This window comes from Octopus bimaculoides, chromosome 24 (assembly GCF_046866305.1).
Source record: "Octopus bimaculoides isolate indiv1 chromosome 24, ASM4686630v1, whole genome shotgun sequence".
NCBI classification, from domain to species: domain Eukaryota; kingdom Metazoa; phylum Mollusca; class Cephalopoda; order Octopoda; family Octopodidae; genus Octopus; species Octopus bimaculoides.
In genome coordinates, this window is record NC_142951.1 from 35566469 (window position 1) to 35583968 (window position 17500).

The window sequence follows — 17500 nt, forward strand, 5'->3', positions numbered from 1 at the left end:
TGTGTGTGTGTGTGGTAACATTCATTGTTTTCGTCTAGTCACCAGGGATGAGCAGAAAGTTTGATACATGGCGGTAAGCTGAGATCGAACGTTTCGTCTCGGACTCTGGGGCTGAGTGAGGGATAAGGTTGAGTTTCTAATGAGTCGGAAGTCGTAGACTTTGAATCTGTGTCGATATGATTGTCCATGGGATGCATTGCTGATTTCGTCATCATCTGTTATTGAAATGAGTTTGGATAGGACTGTGAGTTTTTCTAGACGCTAGAGGTGAATGAGCTGAGGTTTTTGCTGCAAGGGACTTTAGAATACAACTTTTCATAGTCTCAGATCACCAGTTGTTGGAGGACACATATGCGCAATATTCTGTTCTTCTTTCGAGGCATTTAACTTTGAAGAGGGATCCCGCCACACTACGACGGTCGCATGTAACTTCGCAATTCTTCGCTGGTGGTGTTATCGTAGAATACATGAGTTATGGCTCCTCCCGATGCCAGACACCTTTTTCATTGAGCTTCTTCAATTAAACTTATCTTTATGAAGTTCGAGTTGAATAATTGGTGACCGTGTGTCCATTCATGTGGGGTTTACTGGTGAGTATGTGTAGGAGGAAGTTCTATGGAAAAAAAGTTTTTAGGTTGATGATCTGTGGTGGGATATACCGTACAAGAGTTTTCTTTGATGAGCCAGTGGAGTAGTTGTTGTTGTCTTCGGTGTGTTGTTGAATTTCCTTGGATATTCAGTGCATTGCAATGTCCCACTGTAGAATCTAGCGGTCTTATTGAACGGGGACTACTTAAAGGTGTGTGTGTATATGCGCATGTTTATGTGCAACTGTGTGTTTATCTGCGTTCATAATATATCACTGTACAAATGTATGCGTGTGTGTGTGTGTGTGTGTGTGTGTGTGTGTGTGAGTGTGTATTTGCGTTTCCTTTTTCAGTTTGATAAATATTTTGGCTGAAACTCAAGTTTTGGAATCACTCCTGCAGCATTCTACTGTACGAAAAGAGGTCTGTGATTGAGTCATATATAAAACAACACAGTCGCACACACGCACACTCTCTCTCTCTCTTCTCCCACACATATACAGTGGTATAACTGTAGATATAAGTACATTATATATATATGCATATACACATTGCTCATATAAATATAATATATATACATATATATTATATATATGTATTTATGTGTGTGTATGTTTCTGTGTATGTATATGTGTTTGTGTATATATGTATATATATATATATATATATATATATATATATATATGCATGCATAAATAAGGAAAATTTTAGAAGGAACAAATCTATGCAAACAGTAGAAATTCCAAATCATAATTTTAATATTTATTTGGTTGAGTGTTTAAAATTATGATTTGGAATTTGTATTGATTGCCTGGATTTGTTCCTTCTAGAATTTCCCAAATCCTTCGATTTAGCTCGCAATGAGCGCTTCTTAATACAGACCATATATTGTGAAGGATACTTAAAATTATACTTTACAAGAAAATTCAACTTTATATATACACATATGTACAGACATTATATATATATGTATGTATGTATATGATAAATATGTATATATATATATGTATATATATATATATATGTATGTATATGATAAATATGTATATATATATGTATATATATATGTATGTATATGATAAATATGTATATATATATGTATATAATAAATATATATATATGTATATGATAAATATGTATATATATATATGTATATAATAAATATATATATATGTATATAATAAATATATATATGTATATAATAAATATATATATGTATATAATAAATATATATATGTATATAATAAATATATATATATGTATATAATAAATATATATATATATATATATAATAAATATATATATATATGTATATAATAAATATATATATATATGTATATAATAAATATATATATATATGTATATAATAAATATATATATATATGTATATAATAAATATGTATATAATAAATATATATATATGTATATAATAAATATGTATATATATATGTATATAATAAATATGTATATATATATGTATATAATAAATATGTATATATATATGTATATAATAAATATGTATATATATATGTATATAATAAATATGTATATATATATAAATGTATATAATAAATATGTATATATATATATGTATATAATAAATATGTATATATATATATATGTATATAATAAATATGTATATATATATAAATGTATATAATAAATATGTATATATATATATATGTACATACGCATATATATTTTTACAAATATATATATATATATATGCTCATGCGTATACATTCATACATACACACACATACGTGTATGTAGATAATATTCATGTGCATATGTAGACACGTATACGCGTGTATTTGTAATACATACATGTAGACATATATGCTTATACATACATACGCGTACACCATGTGCATATAGATTTATATGTATATATATATATATTTTCAAGTATATACCACATGGATATATGTATGTATGTATGTATACATGAATAATATGTGTGGCTTATTCGCAATTTTACAACCATATTTTACAAAGGCATATATATATATGTGTGTGTGTGTGTATATATATATATAGCTAGATAGATATATGTACTCATATATTCAATCAAATGCACATATCTTTATATACATATACACATATATGTATATACACACCCACATACATATACACATGCATAGCATGCGCACACAGACATATACACAGGCACATGAGTCTTTTACCGTCGGGTGTTTAATCTTGCTTCTAAAATGTATGTTGTTGGTTTATTTTAGCATTGTGATATTTCATAAGTGTTGTCCCATCACTAGTCACCAGTTGCTCCACCATTAATCACCTGTTGCTCCATCATTAGTCATCTGTTACTCTATCATTAATCATCTATTTTTTGCGAGCAATCTTCTTGACTAGACGTGTTGTTCACTAAAGTTTTTTTTCCCCATCCGTTTTCCTTGTATTTTGTTGCATTACATCGCAATTGCTGTTTGTTATAAGTGCACAGGGAGTTGGCGAGGCAGTGTCATATATGTATGACCAATATAACGGATCTCCACACAAAAACAAGAGTTTAATAAGGCATGCATTAATCATAAAATATAAATTACATACAAAGACACCATACAACTTCGACACACGCAGAAATAAACACCTTATTGATATATATGTTTAATAGTCAAATTCCGATGCTATTACGCTTATGTGTGTGTGTGTGTGTGTGTATCTGTGTGTGTGACTGTATGCGTGTGTGTACCTTTACCCTTATATATATATATATGTGTGTGTGTGTATATATATATATATATATACACGACGGGCCTCTTTCAGTTTCCGTCTACCAAATCCACTCATAAGGCTTTGGTAGGCCCGAGGCTATAGTAGAAGACACCTGCCCAAGGTGCCATGCAGTGGGACTGAACCCGGAACCATGTAGTCGGGAAGCTAGCTTCTTACCACACGGCTGTTTTTATGCATGTATGTATGTATAACAGCACTTTTTGTTGAAATGTGGGAGAAAAAGGACTCAATACATAGAGCATGCAGACAAAATCTTTTCCTAGTTTGCTCCAGGAATGTCTCATGAGCCTAGAGTTTTGTGGTAAGTCATTTTTATATTTTCAAGTGTGTTCATGTGTGTGTGTGCGCACGTGAACGTGTGTCAGTGTGCGTACGTATATATATATATATATATATATATATATATATATATATATATATATATGTATGTGTGTGTGTGTGTGTGTGTGTGTGTGTGTGTGTGTGTGTGTGTGTGTGTATGTTCATGCTTTATTCTATGTATAAATACACGCAGAAAACCTTCTGCCACGCATATGTCTGTGTGTAGTTCAATGCAGTTTGCTATGATGTGCGCCTGCGTGCTGGTCTGGTTCTCACTTAGTGTGTTTATGCGCGCGCGTGCATGTGTGTGTGTGTGCTCGTTTGTATGTGTGCGTGTGTTCGCCAAGTAAAATCGATCAATAACGGAATTGGGCGTAAATGTCGGCCATTTTCTTATGCAGCCAACCGGCCAACAAACCAACCAACCAGTAAACATTAAAAGCAAAAATAAAAAAAGTCAATAGACCGGCCATATTAAAGTGGGTTGATCCCGGTTGTGGGACGTCCCATTTGTCCAGTGTGTCTCTCACCCTTGCCAGCCACCCCACAAAGCTAAATATTCTATTAACGTCATTCCGCACCCGCCACCCTCTCCCCCCCCACACCTTTGCTCTTTTAGCATCAATAACACCGCAATATTGGAGTGGGACGATCCGAGGTTCGCCTCGGGACCAACCCAAAATTTGTAGCTTTATCTGTTCACTACCCCCACCTCCCTTCACCCCCTCAACCAAACCCAAACTCACCCTCCCCTATTGCTTGTTATTCCACCACCTGATGCTAACGAATATCTTAAATACCATCAGCATCGCCATCGCAACCATCGCCACCTCGCCACCCCCAACGCAACACCCCGCTTCTTAGTTTCATTACAAAACGACAGAGAGAGGGAGAGAGAGAGAAGGGGAGAAGGGGAGAGGGAGAGAGAAGGGGAGAGGGAGAGAGCAGGAGAAAACTACAGAGACAGATACATACGGGAGTAGATCTATATAAAAAGTATATATATACACACACACACACATATATATATACACACACATATATATATATACACACACACATATATATACTATATATTATGTATTTACGTGTATATATACATATATATATATATATATATATATTGGAAGGAGACAAAGGAGAAAAGGCCTACATACACACCTACCTACCTACCTACCTACACATATACATAAAGGAAAGAGAGAAAGAAAATAAGCTTTGTTTCGTCAGTACTCTGCCTTCTCCCCTCCAGGAACGATAGCATCAGGTCTTGTAACTGTCCCCCTTGTCTTTTCCTAATACACACACTCAGCTTTACTTAGCTTTACGCACGCACGCACTCAGACACACACACACACACACACACACACACACACACATTAACTAAAACACTAACTTCCTACTTTGGAAACATCCTCCGATCACCCCTCTCACCATCCCCTCCAACTACCATTTCCACACTATCGGAATGAATGTGATCTTTGTCCGCCATGGGACCATCCCAAACTTGTAGCATTTTGTTTCCTCTCGCCTACCCCCCCCCCCCCCTACCCCGTCCACCACAATTCCTCACTGAACTGCCTCATCCTCATCCTTTCTATCCGAATATATACGCGCACGCGCATTCACACCACACGTTATTACACTAACACACACACACACACACACACACGTACACATATATGCATATAAAATGATACAAACATATCTATCTGCATGATAGACAGACAGACAGACAAACAGACGGGTGGATGGACGGATGGGTAGGTAGTTGGGGGGATGGATAGATTGATATATATATATATATAGATAGATAGATGGATGGATAGACAGGCAGACAGACAGATAGATTGATAGATAGAATGGTCGATAGATGGGTGGCTGGACATACACGCGTGCGCGCGTATCCGCATATGATTACTCTTCTATCAATCTACTTATAGATAGAATATAGCTATTTATATGTAGATAGCTACAATCTATCTATCTATCTATCTATCAGCCTGTCTGTCTGTCTGTCTATTCATCTCTTTTTCTCTTTCAGTATATGTGTGTGTGTGTGTGTGTGTGTGTGTGTGTGTGTGTGTGTGTGGGTTTGTCAGATCTGTCTATCTCTCTGCCAGTCTGTCTGTTTATCAGTCTGTCTGTCTGTCTTTACTCTCAGTCTGTCTGTCTGTCGGTCTGTCTGTCTGTCTATCGACATATCAATTCCTTTAATTCCAAGTGATCCCTCATTAGTCTTTATTATGTTCCTCTTTCTTCTCCTCAATCACTCACCATCGCCTCCTGCTTTCTCTCTCTCTCTCTCTTTCTCTCCTCACACCCTCTACTCTAGCACTCTCTGTTACTTCTTACTCTCTCTTCCTCATCTCAACCTCCTCTCACTTCCCCTCACTCCTTCCTCCTGACACTATACCCCTCGCTCTAACCCCCCCCTACCCACCTCACGTCTTCGCAAAATATTTGTCATAACAACAACACCAGTTTCGCTTGCTGTTGTCATGGAAACCAGCTGTCCACGAGGGCGCGGTTTGTGTAAGGGGCGGCGGTGTCCGAATGGTTAGGGTAGGGGACAGAATAGTGGAGAGGGGTGGGTACGGCCGGACAACGTGTGTGTATATGGACATTTGTGTGTAGATGTATGTATAAATATATACTCGGGATAGAGTGGTTGTTTATATGAGTGTGTATGTTCGTGTGCATGTGTATGCGTATATAAATAAGGAGAGCGAGAGAGGGGGATGAGAGAGGGGGAGAAAGGGAGAGAAAGAGGGAGAGAAAGGGGATGAGAGAGGGGGAGAAAGTGCATGTATAAGCGAATGTAAGTGTGTGTGTGTGTGTGTATACGCATGTGTTTCGAAGCACAGCTACAAATATATGCAGGCTTCGCTGTGTGATTAGAACACTCGCTCTGGCTGCTCAGGGTTCGATTCCAGAGCGCGTTTCTTTGTTCCTCTTTCCTTGGGTTGACCAATTCCTTGAGCTTGGCATCATTTAATTGCCACAGAACTGTGAAGAAGGCCGTCTCTTATAAATGGATATGTGTGTATATCTTTTATCTTTCACTGCGGCCATACTGAAGCACCGCCTTAAATTTGTAGTGCTTCTTTGTTTTTGAAGCCTGGCACTTATTCAATTGGTTTCTTTTGCCGAACGCTAAGTTACAGGGATACAAACACACCAACACCGATTGTTAGACGGACTTCTTGCAGTTTCCGTCGACCAAATCTACTCACAAAGCTTGAAATCAGTATATAAAACATATACACACATACATACATACATACATACATACATACATACATACATACATACATACATACATACATATATATATATATATACAGATAGATAGATAGATAGATAGATAGATGTGTATGCGTGTATATATATATATATACATGCATGCATGTATAATTGTACGTTTTCTCTTCCTTCGTAGAATTGTAGAGCTTGTTTTGAGCAACCACCTGCTGTGTGTTGAAAGGAGAAAACAAGGCAGATCAGCTGAAGAATCGTCACCCGCAGACGTTGGCAGGGAGACAATTCTTCAGGTGCCAGCACTTAGGCGAAGTGAGGTGGCGGTGGTGCTGAGGAATCTTGAGGTGGGGTCGGAATGAGATGAAAGTAGTGACACACATTTGACTGACACATCACCACCGCTTGCACCACCATGCGTAGACACATGTATGTCTCTATACACTCACGCATACACCTCTATCAATAACCTAGACATCAGTGTATATATGTCTATATATTTATGTTTTTACTATGTATGTGCTTATATATGTGTGTGTTTCTTTTACACAGAAAATATGCAGTACATATGGGTGTGTTTGTGCGTGTGTGTGTGCGTGTGTGTGTGTGTGTGTGTGCGTGTGCGTGCGCGCGCATAAACCTGAACTTGTCATCTGGATAGAGTAACTGCAGATCTCTCAATAGTTCAGCGGAAGTAATCTCCTTTTCGCTGGTTATTCTTTCGTCATATGCATAACTCTAAGAGCTGCTTCGCCAGCACGAGCCAACGCATTCCGATTCTTGCGTTACAGAAGCACAGAACTATTTTCTCTTTCTTAAATGATAAAAAAAAAGGAGTCCTTTTGATTTTGTTACAAAATATTGCCAAATAAATGTCTTCTTAATTCATTAATATTCAAAATATGTCTTATTGCCAGAAAGTACGAAGCTGTTTTGTCTGTTTGGTCGGGAAGACATTTACGCATGACTATTGTCGTTGTTAAGCAACTCAAACTGTTTAGCTAAAAAGACTGGAATTACCATTAATTTTTAAACAAGAATGCAACTACTTTTTCCATAATATGTTTTGTTCATTTTGTGAAGATTTTTCGCATCAATTTTGCCTACTATAGGGGCATGTTCTGCTGACATGTTTGGTTGAATGTTGACTTAATGCAAGATGTTCAAAATATCTGGGTGGGGGTGGGGGGGCATCTTAAAATACGAGAACATTTTTTTAGAAAAATTCAGTTCTTACCCTTTTCGAGTTAATTGTAGACAAATGGCAACTGTAAATCGTCCAACTTTTGGTAAATGTTCATCGAGGGTAATCCATGACAGAGCTGTGAGAAAAGATATCTTCCAGTAGTAAGATACAATAATAATAATAATAATAATAATAATGATAATAATAATAATGGTTTCAAATTTTGCTGAAAGGGCAGCAGTTTTGGAGGAGGGGATGAGTCGATTACATCGATCCCAGTGTTCAACTGGTACTTAATTTATCGACACCCAGAAAGGATGAAAGGCAAAGTCGACCTCGGTGGAATTTGAACTCAGAACGTAGCGATGTGTGAAATACCGCTAAGCAATTCATCCGGCGCGCTAACGATTCTGCCAGCTCACCGCCTTGAAGATGATGATGATGATGATGATGATGTCCTTTATTTATATATATATATATATATTTATATATATATTGACTACAGTAAAGGTACGTGGTGGTATTAGACCGGGCGACGGATTAAGACCAACACGTTTGAAAAATAAAGCTCAGTAGAAACATTCTCCTCGGAAATTGGCGCACGTAAATAGAAATGCAGAAATACATTGTTCAAGTATTAATAACTTAGAATATATACATATATACATACATACATACATATATATATATATATATATATATATATATATATATATATACACACACACACACGCACACGCACACGCACACGCACGCACACACACACACACACGTATGTATGTGTGTATGAAGCAGAGTGAAGGTCCAGATAGATATAAGATATAGAGAGATAAAAAGATTGAACAGCTTCCTCGCTTCTTTGCTCTGCAACGGGAAAAGACGGTAAGTTATAAGGAAAACCTAATTAACGATCGATATACAATAAAATTTCGTAGAAACAGTTATCTATGGATTCCCAGAAATAAATAAATATATATATCTCTAATTTATCTCTCTGGGAGAATGGCAGACAAGAGCCAGAGAGTCTGGTGGAAATAGCAAACGTACTTTCGTTGTTAAACTGATAAAAATACTTCTAAGAGGAATCATTAACCAATATTTCAATTGCACCAAAAACTGAGCAGAAATTAGGTGTAAGCTGTCTTCATTAATAGAGTGTGTGCGTGGTTGAGTGGATGGCTGGAGGAGCGGAGGCAGGAGATGAAAGGTCAGTCTCTCCCCTATCTTGTCATCAACGGGGTCTGTGTCCTTTGGACTTATCTCTGATGGGACGAATCCTGTTAGTTCGAAGTAGGTGTCGTTAGTTGTCAGACTCACCGCTGTAGGGAGCTAGTGTACTTTAGAACTGACAAAAGATACGTTCTCTAGAAGTGGCGAGAAAACCTTTGAGCAGTTTTGTCTTTACTCTATTTCACAGCACGAAGATCCAAGATATACATACACACACGTGTATATATATATATATATATATATATATATATATATATATATATATATATATATATATATATATATATATATATATATATGTTACTTATAAAGTAGAAACTAGAATACTCGTTTTAATATCAGAATAATATACTAAAACCAACAAATTGTATTTAGTAATAATTAAGGAGCGGGCGTGGGGGGCATCGCCTATAACCCTCAAGTTCACCCCTTTCCCCATATTGGCAAGGCGAAGTGGGAAGAAATTTTCAAAATATTTGAAGAAAACAAAATTCCGTTGTCAAAATGTCAGACGCTGTTGTTTATCTTTTATCAACATTCCACATCGTTTGAAAATATGAATCTTAGTTTTTAATCATCATAAAATTAATCACATTTTTTAACCTTACAAAATCGCGACATTGAAATTATTTCTGATTGCCGTCATTCCTCAGAGTCTACGGTGTTCTTGGAATCAGAAGACATCCCCCCCTCCCGCTCTGTCCACTCAAGATTGTTGCTAATTCCACGCTTTCCAAATAATTATTACTTAATCTTCGACATTTTTGACCTCTCGATGTGATCTGAACGTGTTACCTCCATTCATTCCACTTTTCATCTATTTAACTCGCAAAAGGTTTCTTTATTGATACATCAAAAAATTGTAGTTAAAAAAATGTTAATCCTCTTAGTTTTACCGCCATCTTTGTTTTTAAATTATTTAGTCTTAATAACTTTTGTTAGGTGAGCCCAGAATTGGCCTCCCACCCTCCACGAGAAGCGATGATTTCTGGAGGAGCCCACCAGGACGCTGTGACCCTTATCTCTTCCAGACACATCGTGTAAAGTCGTTTGCTAAATCAATGCAAATTCGCGTTTGTCTGCCACTCCCACCTTCTGTTTCGCCACCCCTGTCTCTATATTACTGGTGGTGCTTCTTAATAAACCCGTCCCCTACCCCCGCCGCTGTTGTACATTTGGGTTCACAACAACCAAGTTCGAGAGAAAATCGTCCGCAGGTTCAAGTTCAATTAAATATCTTCCTCTGTCGCCTTTACTACTACTACTACTACTACTGCCACCACTACCATCACTATTATTTTGCCTCTACCGCTTCTCTCTCTCTCTCTGTCTTTACTCTCTTTCTGTCTCTGTCTTCCTAATACATCACTATTACATTCCACAAGCTCTCTTTCGCCAATTCCCTTTTCTCTTACTCAGACGTCTAGCCTATCCAACTCCCCTCACTTGCTTCTCTCTTCCATGCTCATGATGCTCCTCTGCCCACCACCACTACTACCGCCACCGCTGCCACCTCTGTGGGGAGTCGTCAGTGCTAAATTACCGAAACGTGATGAGTTCTACAGCTGTTCTTAGAGACAGTTGCTGCTGCTGCTGCCACTACTGATGATGGTGGTGGTTGTGGTGGTGGTTGTGGTGGTTGTGGTGGTGAGTAGTCTCGTATTGGTGGTGACGATCAGTCTTCTATGTCACTTGTTACTTCAAACAAGTGTAAATCTAGTCCACTTATTTACCGCCAGAAAGTACCTCCGCGTCTCAACAATATTTGTATTCGCAATGCGAAAATTACAGGCCCCAACTGAGGTTCGAAACTGTGACAAGGACTCGCTTGACCAAGAACTTTTCTCAAACACGATGTTGTCAATAACGACATAAAAAGTCTGTTGTCCACTGATGAGGTCATAATAAGGCAGAAACATACCCAGAATTGTTTGTCTTTTGTGAAACAAAATTACTCATTGAGTTATCTTTTCTTCACCACATTATTTCTAATTGCACTTTTTTATGCTCCCTACATTAAATATACTCACACTAACTTAACTATTGCTTTTCTTTCACACGACGAAGGCGACGCTGAGTAATGTAGTCTCTTATGTAAAATCATTGAGTTTGGTGCATATGAGAGACAGTGGGGGTAGGAGAGAAGAAAGAGAAAGAGGAGGAGGAGGAGGAGAAAAGTGTGGGGGAAGAGAATGGGAGGCAGGAGTATTTAATTGTGAACGTTGAGGTGGTGGAGAAATGCCTTTCCATAAGGCGTTGTGAACCATCTCCCCAGCCTTTTAATTTTTCAAAATACACGGCACCGATTCCTGTGTACTTAAAGTATTGCTTTTAGACTCGCCCATTCTGGGGCATCGTTTTTGAGTTCTTCTTTGTTTACATCCATCACTGCTGACCTCGTTCTTAGACATTGAAATGTTATCTGCAAGGTAGACTTGGACGAAATTTGAGCTCAGAATGTAAATTGCACAAATTTTAATGCCCGACACGCTACCGACTCTGTCATTCATCTTCACCCCCCCCCCCCCCCACACACACACAAACACACACTCCCCGCTACCACCATATGCACACACACACACACAGATATACATATTCGATACACATACAGATCAGATTTACACCTCCGCCACACACACACACACACACACACACACACACACACACACACACACGAATATTTAAACCCTACAATCTATATAGTGGTATATTTTATTGCACGACATCTTGACACAGAATTAATTAAAACGCGCACAATTAAAGATGTAAATATTTTGTAAACAACGTAATCTATACATACATACATACATACATACGTACGTACATAATAAATACATATACACATACATACATGCACAGACCTACATACATACACACATACATATACACGCACACACATACATACATACATAGACACACACTCATACATACAGATAGAAACATACACATACACACACACATACACACACACATACATACGTACGTACATGCATAAATACATACATACACACGCACATACATATATACACATATATATAGACATATATACATACATACATACATACATACATATCTCTGAAAAATCAAAGAAAAAAGAGGCTAAATATGGACAATTGCTTCGAAACTTTCAGCTTCTAAATCCAGATTGAAAAATTCGCATTGATACCAGTAATAATCGGAGCATTTGATTTTGTGAGCAAATGCCTGAGTCACAATCTGGATAAGCCAGGGTTTTCGGAAAATGAAATCAACCAGCAAACTCACGTATTACAAATACAATTTCTAAGTGGAACAGTAAAAATATGCAAGACTTTTTAAAAGTTTAAAATGTGACATTGTTTTCGTTATCTACATTCCAACGATGGAGCTTTGAATCTTTGTTAGAAACCGGTTTCTTTCTCAGTGAAAGAATTTAAATAATTAAAAAAGAAGAGGATATACATTCATACATACACACGCGCACGCACGAACACACACACACACACACACACGTATGTACGTGTGCATGTATGTATGAACAAAATTTATGTTTGAGTGTGGCACTATGATATCACACTATCATCTGATGTCCAACTTCACAGAAATAGGTGCAACGAAAGACCTCCCTAACCGAGGATGCAATGCTCTCGTTCCCTCCCTGTCTCTCTTTAAGTCACATGATTTGTTCGTCCCAGACACTAACTGGTGGTGTCCCCCCCCCCACTAACTGTCTGCTACTCCCATCTTCATTGCCTCTCTTCTCAGTTTCCAAATCTAAACGTGGAGCTATTTACTGTCTGCTAATATACACACCTCCAGACACTGCCAAATGGAACGACGAAACTTTCATCAAGGCGACAATACATACATACCTGCATTTCAGGTATTTGCATCCATCCATCCATCCATCCATATACCCATGCATACATATATATGTACATGCTTATACACACACACTCTCTCTCTCTCTCACGCGCGCATGCACGCACAAAAACGCGCATGCGCGCATTGTGTCTAATAAACTAAAACCTGATAAGAGCTGAGCTTGCAGAATATGTTTCACTGCGGCGCGCTCTGATCTCAAGTGTCTCTCCCTACATTAATCTATAGCACTCCACCTTATACTCCAGACATGACAGCCGCCCCGACTACCTTCACGGTCGACTATATTTATATATATCAATTTAATAGACAGCCGAAAGAACTACTAATAGTTTCATGCATTTTTCATACTTTAAGCATATTAATAAACTATGCAATGTATCTGCAAGTAATCTTTCAAGCTCTGTTTATCTATATTTTGAAAACAAAGATGTTGGACAGTGAAAATATAACAAAAGATAAGAAGGAAAACACTACTTAATTCCAGATCTGAAATTTCTAGCAGGTGCAAACGCATGGACAGGTTTTTTTTGTCGAATTGGAGAACACCACCGGCTTCAGATTGAGTTGCTGTGTCGCAGACTTTGACATATTCTCTGTTATTTTTTTGTATATTAACTGCATTAATTGTGGTTTCTGTAGTCAGAGAGGATAGGGATCTTAGTTTTCTTGCTTTTGTTTCTTTCTTTTCGTTCCATTTTTTGCATCAACCGTCTTCGCTTTTCTTTTTTCACGTGTTTTTTTCTTTGTTACTGTCCAATGTCCAAGTTTTTAAACTCTGTATACGCATAAACAGAACCTGGAAGATTGGTTGGAAATGCATGGCGCATTTTATAACTGTTTAGTTAGAATACCATAAAACTGAAACTATTAGTAGCGTGTGTTTAATAAATATCTCGCCTCTGTGTGCGTGCGTGTGTGTGTGTGTGTGTGTGTGTGTGTGTGTGTGCTTCTAAGTACATTCCAAGTAAATCTCTTACCGCACTCTTTATGTAGTCTGCTGATAAGCTAAGAAATTATGTCATTGCAATATCCCAATAATTTGACCTTCACATTTCCATCGATCATAAACTTTTAGGAAACCACTTTGTGTTGTCTACTAAGAGATAGCGGGCCCTAATTTACACCAACAGGGAAGTTGGTACGCTAGGTAAATCCTTACATTATTCGTCGACCGTTTTTGAAAAAATTGGCTGCAAACCTAAGTAGGAGAATAGCAGACAGTGTTGCTGATAAAGAAGTCTCCGAATGAGCTGCAACACTAATAAACCTGGCAGCTTTGCGGAATATATCAAATTTCTTCACATAGAACATCTTAATTCAAGAGTAAAGGAAAATAAATACAATCTGCTTTAATCTACACTATATATATATATATATATATATATATATATATATATATATATATATATATATATATATAGAGAGAGAGAGAGAGAGAGAGACAGAGAGAGAGACAAAGGACAGACAGACAGAAGTGCAAAGAAGTACCAAAGTTTCTTTATCAAACATTTCTCCTCTGTTTACAAGTTTTATGATGCATTTTACGGAAATAATAGGGTGTTGTACGACTCACTGTCCATCGGTACCAAATGAAACTGTAACTAAGAAGAGTGTACGCTTGTTTATCACACCATGATAAAACGAAAATGATAGCGAAGAAGAAATAGGAAATCTAACACGTTTAGACGCTGTATTTTCACATTATTATCATCAGCTGATTGTGAATTTCAAGTAAAAAGAGTGAGACATCTTTGCAAAAAATTTAAAATTATTAAAAGAGAAGTTTGTCGTAAGTCCTTTCATTCTGATTGCTTCTTTGCTCAAACTGCTGTTCTCTGGAACTCGCTACCATCGTCGTCTTTCTTTTCGTCTATGGCATTGTCCTTTCAGCTCTTTGTCAGTCGACAACTTCTGAATTTGCTAGCTCCTTCTTCGTAGTCCCTTACCTGATGATGGTGGATTATATATCATGGCGCAATCTTTTATGACGACATTAAATAAATAAAATTCAATCGAAACAGCTGTTGTAAATTTAAACACCGTCGCTTGTGTTTACTTGTTATGCCTACGCCACAAGAAGGACCAACCGCTGAGTTGGATCTATGTTTTAAATTGGATTTGGTACTTACATATCTATGGTATGTCTTCAATGCTGTTTCTTTCACCGTGAGCTCTGTTATTGTAACTAGCCATTTTTGGCGTCCTGCGAGTTCATGTGCCCTGATTCTTATGAATCCTTATGACAAAATTATATATTAATGTGTGTGTGTACGTGAGTGCGCTTGTGCGTGAGTGTGAGTGCGTATATATGTATGTATGGATGCATATATGTATATATATATATGCTTCTTCTTAGGTTGTTATGTTTTCTACATTGATAAAAAAAGACGATCAATTCTTATTAGGTGTGTACGTTTATGTGGCTATGCGTGTGTGGGTTTATGTATATATGCAGTGGTGCAGGTATGTGTGTGTGAATGAGTGTAAATGTGTGTGTTTGAGTGTGTATGGGTGTATGTAATGTGTGCTATTATTTCCAGCTCACTCAAACAGTCCAGCCGACAGACGCCGTATTGCAATATGGTGGTCGTGAATCGTCAGCAACAGACGATACCAACTGAAGAAATCAGACGACATACGCCACATCCATCTCTCATAAATACCTCTCTCTTCAACAATAAATGTATACACACATGCATGTAACAGTCACACATACATGTAACAATCACACATACATGCACACACATTCAGTATTTCATATATACAATATATATATTGTGTATGTGTGTGCGCGCGTGCACACACACACACATACACTTATTCACATCTTCCGATTCCGAGATGAAAATATATCTCCCCATTCACAAATCCTGTGTGTATGGTGACACGCAAAAGCACACACACATATACATACACACACACATAAATATACACACACAGACATATATATATATATATATATATATAACACATTGTTTGCAACACATTTATACATACTTTGTAATATGTGTGTGTGTGTGTGTGTGTGTGTGTGTGTGTGTGTAGGGTCGAATCTGGTGTATATTTGATATAGTTAGGTGAGTGGTATATGTAGCAATTGTTTGCGCATGCGCTATTCTTAATTACAGCAATAATAATCAAGTTACATGTTAATGTTTTGTCTGTTTCTGCCATCAAAGTTTATTGCTGATCCATTACACAACTCCTCTCTCACCCCCACCCCCGTCACTCCCTCCCACAGGTTATTTAAATGTAACACCGACCACCGTTAGCTGCACCATCGCCACCAGCATCATCAAAGTTACCACAGCATAAACAACAACAATAACGACTATCAGAATATTCACCACACAACTACTACCACGACAACAATCACAACAACAGCCGAAACAGTCAGATAATCTCTAAGAGAGATGGCGGGGGGGGGGTTGAGTCGAGTAAACCGTCCCCCGTATATGACTGATACTATATTTTATAGACATCGAAAACATAGAAGGCAAAGTTAAATATATAATCAAAAGGATAAGTTTGGAACTATATATATATATATATATATATATATACATATATATATATATATATATATATTTATATATATCGTCAGTGTATCATATATCCGACAAAAGAAGCACACTTGAAAGCATAGAGCAGTCATGTATTTATCGACCCCGAAAGGATGAAAGGCAAAGTCGACCTCAGCGAAATTTGAACTCAGAACGTAGTGACGGGCGAAATACCATTAAGCATTTCGTCCGGCGTGCTAACACTTCTGCCAGCTCGCAATCTTAAAATACAAAAATAGTCTTTTCTATTGTAGGCGCAAGGCCGGAAATTTTTGAGGAGGAGGCCAGTTGATTAGATCGACCCCAGTACGCAACTGGTACTTAATTTATCGACACCGAAAGGATGAAAGGCAAAGCTGGCCTCAGCGGAATTTGAACTCAGAACATAAAGACAGACGAAATACCGCTAAGCAATTCCCCTGGCGTGCTAACGTTTCTGATCTCCACCATATCATGAAAGGGTGAGGAAACAAACAATTATGACTGACATTTCTCCTTTGGGAAGTGGTGACTCTCATACCTTTCCTCCAGAGGAATTACGAGATGCCAAATGTAAGCTTAACATCTCTCACTTTCCATAATGTAGCAACAAAAATAAATATATTGACTTATAAGCCATGATGAAGGACCCAGGAGGGTAATTAACAGGATTTATGGCCAGGAATGTGACTGTCGCAAAAGGGAATGCAAAACCCCAGAATTCGGTCAAGTTACAGATGGGGTATTGAAGACGA

General features: G+C 37.5%; 2 protein-coding genes across 2 annotated transcripts in view; one reads left to right on the top strand and one right to left on the bottom strand.

The window, feature by feature from the left end:
- The window catches only part of LOC106867932 (uncharacterized), a 62353-nt gene that overhangs the window by 33069 nt on the left and 11784 nt on the right, over positions 1 to 17500 (bottom strand). Inside the window, exon 2 of the mRNA XM_089341432.1 lies at positions 8161 to 8245. The gene's annotated coding sequence lies outside the window, so the exon portion shown is untranslated. The remainder of the gene's footprint in view (positions 1 to 8160; positions 8246 to 17500) is intronic.
- LOC149131275 (uncharacterized) overlaps positions 1 to 17500 on the top strand; it is a 56722-nt gene that overhangs the window by 3586 nt on the left and 35636 nt on the right. The gene's annotated exons all lie outside the window — the stretch shown is intronic.